Source organism: Xenopus tropicalis, chromosome 2, assembly GCF_000004195.4.
Source record: "Xenopus tropicalis strain Nigerian chromosome 2, UCB_Xtro_10.0, whole genome shotgun sequence".
In the NCBI taxonomy this organism is placed as follows: Eukaryota; Metazoa; Chordata; class Amphibia; order Anura; family Pipidae; genus Xenopus; species Xenopus tropicalis.
This window is the reverse complement of record NC_030678.2, coordinates 81,942,505-81,949,925: the sequence shown is the minus strand read 5'-3', so window position 1 is coordinate 81,949,925 and position 7,421 is coordinate 81,942,505.

Genomic DNA, 7,421 nt, shown 5'->3' with positions numbered 1-7,421 from the left:
AAAAGAAGCAAACGTACATTTTACAATGCACTAAATAGTGGTTAGTAACTTCTTATAAGAAGCCAGCTTACTCTGCGCAAGCCTCATTTAAGTTTAATAGTAATCATTATCCTTGTAAAAATAATATACCAACATTTTTTTCCATCAAATATTTTGCTAGTTCAATTTAATTCACATGATAGCATATAGATTAATAATATGAGGAGGCGGCCCAAAAATAAGCATTACAATAGCACAGAAAAAAGGTAGTATCCACTGTCATGCTGCATACATGATAAGACTCTATACAAAATGCAAAAATCACAATGTTTCCTACTGCTATGCTTCTTTGCTGGCTTTGTGTTCATTGTGGCAGAGAAAAGGAGCAAATGTTAGAACTGATGGTTCTCTGGAAATTGTACACGCTACTTACTGTGCCTGAGGCAACTGGGGGAGCTAAATCCGCCATGATGCTTTATCCCACTACTGACACCAGTACCACTGCCAAATCCTGTGAGGTTAAATCCTAAAACCCCATCAGCTCTCTGCTAATCAGTTTTATTTCTGTTAAACCCTTTACTAGACTCTGCTGAAAGTCATGTACCATTTAGCTGTCTTCCAAATTAAAAAGAGAGAAGTCAAGTGAATTCAAATAAAGGGGGTGGGGAGCCTATTCATTTTTGCAGCTGGCAGACACCCCCCCCCCGTCTTATGTCTGCCTTAAGGGCACAGAAATTGTAAAAGTGGAACATGCTCTCAGTCCAACTTCCCCAATACACCTGCTTAGCAATAACATTGAGTTTCATGGCTATCAAGATTAGAGACTTAATAAACTGTGCTGATAAAGCATACAGAACTAGTGCTTATCTATGTGAGGACTGATTCAGTTCTGCTCATTGTCCTAGTCATTTTATTGGTGGATCTGAAGAGACGAGAGAAGGCTTAATCCTGGAGGGAATTTGAGATGCAACAGAATTCAGCTTAACCACCACGCTGGCAAATGCATTTCAGTATAGAGGGATTCCCTCTAAGGCACAAAGATAGCCCTTTGTCAGTGTTCTGATACTAAAAACTTTAAAGTGTTCCTTATGTTCATGCATGAACGCTTGAAAGGAGTATTCTTGTCCGCCTCTCTTCACCTCTCTTTACAATTTCTATTCCAAGTGCTAAGTGTGCTAATCTAATTACACAGAGTATTCACAGTGTCATAACATCCCTCTTGTTATTTCTTCACATGGACTAACACTTCTGCGTGCCACTTGCTATTTAACGGACTGCTTGCTTAGTAAAACTTTTACTAGCTACGCAAGAGTCTAATATGATAGAGCAGAGCAGTGAGCTGACCCTTGTCCAGTGCAGGATTTGTTAGGTTCAGCATCAGCCTGTGCTAGGCCAGGCTTTATAATTCTAGTGGTCCCTCTTACAGAAAGTCCTAATGCAGCCACATTAATCCAGACATAAATAAGGCATCTCTAAAGTGAAGGGCCGATATATTTACTGTTACAATATTGAGCAGGCCACTTTTAAGGCTGTGCAAAACTCTAGATTAATATGCACATAAATCACTAATTATGGGTGACATCTGTATTCTCTTATTTAGTTTGAGGTACATACAATACATAATAATAAAAAGTTAGAGAATATAAATATGATTGTTTTCACTATGATGAACATAGACTGATCAATATTTAAGGTACTTTGGTGATTTTCATGCTAAGAAAAGTGTCCCTTGTATACAGTGTATTGCCTGCAGTGCTGACAGCCCTATAAGACTATAAGAACTTCATTTATGTGACTTAGTGTTGTCCAATCATTGGCCAGTTATCCACTTATTAATATATTTTGGGGTCAATATATTAAGAAATAATTATGGCACACAATGAACAATGCTATGGATTCACAAAAATCTCTGGCTGTGGAATTCCAGTTGTACAGCGCTGGGGTAACCTGTTCTGACATACAGCCGCTACATTATACTAATCTTTTTATTCTCCTTTATACTATACAGTACACGCAAATGAACCTTTTATCCACAGTACAGCCTACAACGTAATTATCAGAGCCCCGGGCATCAGGAGATAAAGCAGATCACACAAGTAAGTCACACATAAATGTGACACAGAAATCAAACCAGGTTTCACAATTTCATAGTGGCACATCTTTAATTCATCAACTCTCTCCTCTGCATACGTCCTTTTTCTTAACCTCTTCACTGACAGAATGGTAACTTGAGCCGGGCATTGTGATTAGGACACATCTTGGGCACTGACAGTTGTCATTCTGGGGGCATAATGGGCCTGATGTGGCCCCACTGAGCAGCAGTTACAGGTAGAAACAGAGAAATAGTGACTGCTAGTAGGTATAGAAGGACTAGATGACATAATTTTTATATGAAGGGATTGTGGGAATTGTAGATCAATAATATTTCATATAAATAATGCACACCTCAAAATCTGCTTTGTCTGGTGCCCCAAGTAGCCCCATCATGATTAGAGACAGACCTGTGGGTACCCAAGATATTAAAATGGAACTAAACCCTAAAATGTATACTTATATTTCATTAGGAAGATTTTATTTTTTGAACCTTACATCCACTTTGCTTTACAAATGCTCTTTCATATGACCTACTTATATGAGTACTAATATGTCAGTCATCAGTGTAAGTCTAACCTTTCCATTGTAATAGTGTAACTGCTGTAACACTTAGGCGCGGCGGCGCGATTTCCCGAAATCGCCGGAAAAGACTCGCGAGAACTTACATGTTCGCCGGCGGGATGGCGGGTCATGGCAACTCGGGGAGATTAGTCGCCCGCGAACAGGGAGTTTTGTCGCGGGCGACTAATCTCCCCCGTGTGCCAGAGCCCTTAGGTTTAAAAGTTTAAAAATGATTTCCTTTTACTCTGTAGTAAAAAAACAATACCTTCTACTTGATCCTAACTAAGATATAATTAATCCCTATTAGAGTCAAAACAATCTGATTGGGTTTAATTAATGTTTTTAGCTTAGTATGAAGATCCAAAATATGGAAGGACTCCTTATCTGGAAAACACCAGGATCAGTGCATTCTGTATAATATGCCCTGTATATAACAGATATAAAGAAAATTCAGAATATTAACATGTCCATTTTAATAACTTCCATTACCAACATATTTTATGTTTCTTTGGCTAAGCACGATCTGTTGCTAAATGAATTATCTTGCATTTTGCTTGTGCAATGAGCATGCATTAGGGCTCCAGCACCTCAGCTCTGATGCACCCTGTGTTAAGTGGTACATGACGATGATCTTGAATTAGACTACATAAGGCTAGGAAAGCTTTATGGTTACTACAACATTACAAGCTGTCACTGTGAGACAAAGAGGAAAGTGTGGCGCCTCCTTTGAAGTCTCTTTCCAGGATAAAGTCTCCTTTTTGTTGCTTACACATTTGCAGAAATAAGAGGAAATTCTACAAAGCCTTGTTTTACACAGGCAGTGAAAATTCCTTAAATCATTCTTTGTCTTACTTAATTGGCAACCTGGCTTGTGTAACATATGCTCCCAAGGTTTACTAAAAAAGAGACAATTGTTTCATTTTGGTACTTCAGTGGGAATAGACAATATATATGTGAGATGTATTTATGTACCATGTAAAGTATCACAATGTGGACACACTGCACAAGGGGTATTAACCAGCATGTGGTAACACCCCTGGACTAAATAGGCCATAGATTCCTTCTGTCCCATTGTCAGTAGACATCAAGACATGAGGGAAGACTAATTATATCTGAGACACACACATCTAGTTTTATTCCATTAAATCAAAATAGGTAACCTATAAATACATTCACAAATGTTTTGTGCTTCTGGGCACTGTTGAGCCCTAGGACATGTATCTGTTTGTGGGGTCCTGCCCCCACCAGTTTTTTTTTTAAATACCATAGGTAACAGGCATATTAATAAAGCTAAGTGAGATGGGCCTGGAACTTCATGGAAATGCAACAATTAAGCATGCCATTTTGAGCAGATATGTTTAATTCCCATGACAGAGATGTGTGGATGACAAAGGCATGTTTTGAATGTTTGGATGATAAAGGCATGTTTTAAGTGTCAATATCCCTTTAATATGTTGTTTTGCCTCCCCCAAACTACCATACTTTCTATTAAAAAGGAAAGAAAACCCTTGTGAAAACAAATTCAGTTTACAAAAAACAATTTTCAACAAGCTGTAACTTATATGTACATTATACAAGACAAGGCCTGATATGAATTTTTTTTCTGAGTTTCAGTTTTAATGATCCACTGATCTAGTCATCAGTGGACACCTTGGGCAGTTTGGACAGGTTGTCATGTGTCTGTATAACAGTGGGTTTCTCCAGACTTAACATTGCAACAGCTTGTGATTAGTTACATCCCATGCTATCAGGCCATCTGTATGAATTGCCTTATCATATAGTATCAAAACATTTGTCCTTGGGGGCCACATGGTCAAAGAGCACTAATGGCAACCCTAAAATGTGTTTACTCCAACCCTGCAGTTCCTGTCTGTCAAAAGTAAAGGATTTATGATACTTTGCATGCTGTGCAATATCTGTGGCCAAGCATGAATGGAATTCACGGCAGTAGATATGTTTATATATTAGAGAGCCATAGCACCTGTAACTTCAGGTTACAGTACTGCTGTAATGGCAGAAATACGTATATAATCTGCAAGCCATAAATAGCCAGTAAATGATATCCTTATAAACAGTGCATAGTGATGTCAACAGTTAGAATTAGTGCTTAGTGATGTAATGTCACATAACACACTGAAACTTGTGTAATATTAGGGATGCACTTAATAGTGGGTTCGGTTTGGGATTTCGACCCAATCCTAGCAATTTTTGCAGGTGGCCATATTTTTTAAAGGGCTGTAACCTCCCTGCTTGATTGCATATGGGGTTTACCTTGAAATGGTATGCAGAGTTGTTAACCCCAGATTTTGGTGCCTCTTCCCCAGCCTCCCATCACCCCATCGCATTCTTATAATTTTCCTGTAATCTTCCAAAGTTCCGTGTAAATTCTGGGTTTGCAGTAAGCATTCGATGATGTCATCTGAAGCAAATGCACATGTGAGGGTAGCAATTTCCGGGTTCAGTGGGGCATTTGCACATGAGTCTGATGTAATTTCCAGGTCACATGACCATGTGTGATGACTTCCCCTATATAGTATGCGTGGAAGTTGACAGCTGCTGGTATGGTCAGGGTTGGACTGGGTTGGCAGGCCGCACTGACCTAGGTCATACCTCCCAACATTTTGAAAATAGAAAGAGGGACAAAAAGAAATGCCACATGCAGCATGTCTAAATTATTTTGACTGTGCCCATTTTGGCAACCACATCCCCTAAATACCACTCCCATTTGGCAGGTTTTTCAAAGTTTTTAACACATTTCTGGGGGTTTTGGGGTCTTGTTTTATGTGTTATTACAGTTTTGTTAAAAAAAATCTGAAATTTCCCTTTAAGCTGCAAGTCTCAGTTCCCCCAAGAGACTTGTTTAGCTTATTAGTTACAATTGTATCTAAGTGCAGGTGTGGCTTGTTAAGTTTCTGGGCTCTCTGCCAAAAGCTACTTTTTAATTAAACGTGAGAAACATTTGTATCTAAGTGCAGGTGAAGCTTGTTTAACTTTCTGGGCTCTCTGCCAAAAGCGACTTTTAAGAAAATTGGGACAGTTGGGAGCTATCACCTAGATCCACTCCCCACTCTGAGCTAGCAATTTTTGGTGCTCCTCCCTCTCCTCCCTCTCTTCCAATCGCAGCTGCAAGTAAAACACTGGGTATGGGGTCTTAAAATTATTATGATCATAACTTTGTAACCCTTGTTTTTAAAAATGTATGCACTTGCACAGGTACTAAATTACTAATAAATTGTCACCAGGGGATGTGAATTGATCAAATTCCTACTGTTGTATGTTTGTAGTAAAATTGCACTTCCATTGTATTCTCCTATATTGTACTTGGTGTGCACAACAACACAAACCCCTTTTTATATCTCAGTACTTTGCAATTATATGCCTCTGGAACAATATATACAGGTGTAGGTTCTGCAGCATGTCTATTTTGCAAGATTCTGCCCTTAATTTACTTATATATATATATATATGTGCACTAGCAGAAGACACATAATCTAACTGACAAGCAAAGCATTTTGATTTGCCATATATTTAACTGTGAATAAACCAATTCATTTAGCTTTCGAGACCTGCAGAAAAAAATAATGTACACACAACCCATATGCCTTACTTTTCAATGCCTTATGCACATTATTCTTTATTTCTTTCTGTAAACTTACACATAAGGAAAGGTTTAAGCCTCTTTTCTGCCCCAAGCTAGCAACCCTTCAGCACCCCTTATCAATGGGATAAAATGCAGGCAATGAGCCTGGGGCAGGATTGGCAAGAACTACTTGTCTGCCCCTTTCAGCAAGGCTTCCTCTTTCCCTCGCCTGAAGAAGGTTATCACTGCAGCCTCAGCCCCTAGCAGCTTCCCAGCTCAGAAAGAGAATACGCCCCGTGGCTATCAGCATGGCCACTAAATCTTATTGCTTTGCTGTATCAACGCAGCACAGATTAAACAGTCATTCTAGTTATGCATTTACTTTCCTTCAGACTAACTACTTCCATTACCCCAATCCTAGCCTCCAGTCACAAAACTTGCCAATTGCATATCGAAGTGTGTTCCCTGGATAGTTCCTTTCATATGTAGGCACTGCTTGTGCCTAATTGGTTAACCTGAATTAGGTCTTTAAAGCAAAGAACAATTCTTAGTGTAATCACTGACATAGGGAAGAGGGCAAGAGCACAATACCAGGCTTTCTTGCTTTCTCTCTCTCTCTCTCTCTCTCTCTCTCTCTCTCTTCTCTCTCTTCTATATATATATATATATATATATATATATATATGTATATATATATATATATATAGACACAAAGGATGGCACACCACTACTTATCCAATACTGTAGAAATGACCAGCAACACTGAGATCTCTTGTGAAAAAAATGTGTATTTCAAAAGCTGTTTATGCTGTTTTAAAAATACACGTTTTTTTCACAAGAGATCTCGGTGTTGCTGGTCATTTCTACAGTATATATATATATATATATATATATACATGTTTTGTAAAAAGAGGAAAAAAATTAAAATCAAAAGAAATCTATTTAAAAAACAAATTAAAAGTAATCTGTCAAAAACTGTTTAGCAAACTGTTTTCTCCATAGGAGGTGCAAGCTTATAAAGCACACAATTTTGCATTGATCCTTTTCCAATCATACATCACATGCATATGCATAATGAGCAAGCTGGGGTACTAGATCATTGTATGCATAACACAACATCAATGCCCACACTGATTCTATTAGTCCACGCCTTCAATGGGGAAAGCAATTTTGGTATGACAGGTACCCTTTAAGAGCAGTTGGAAAG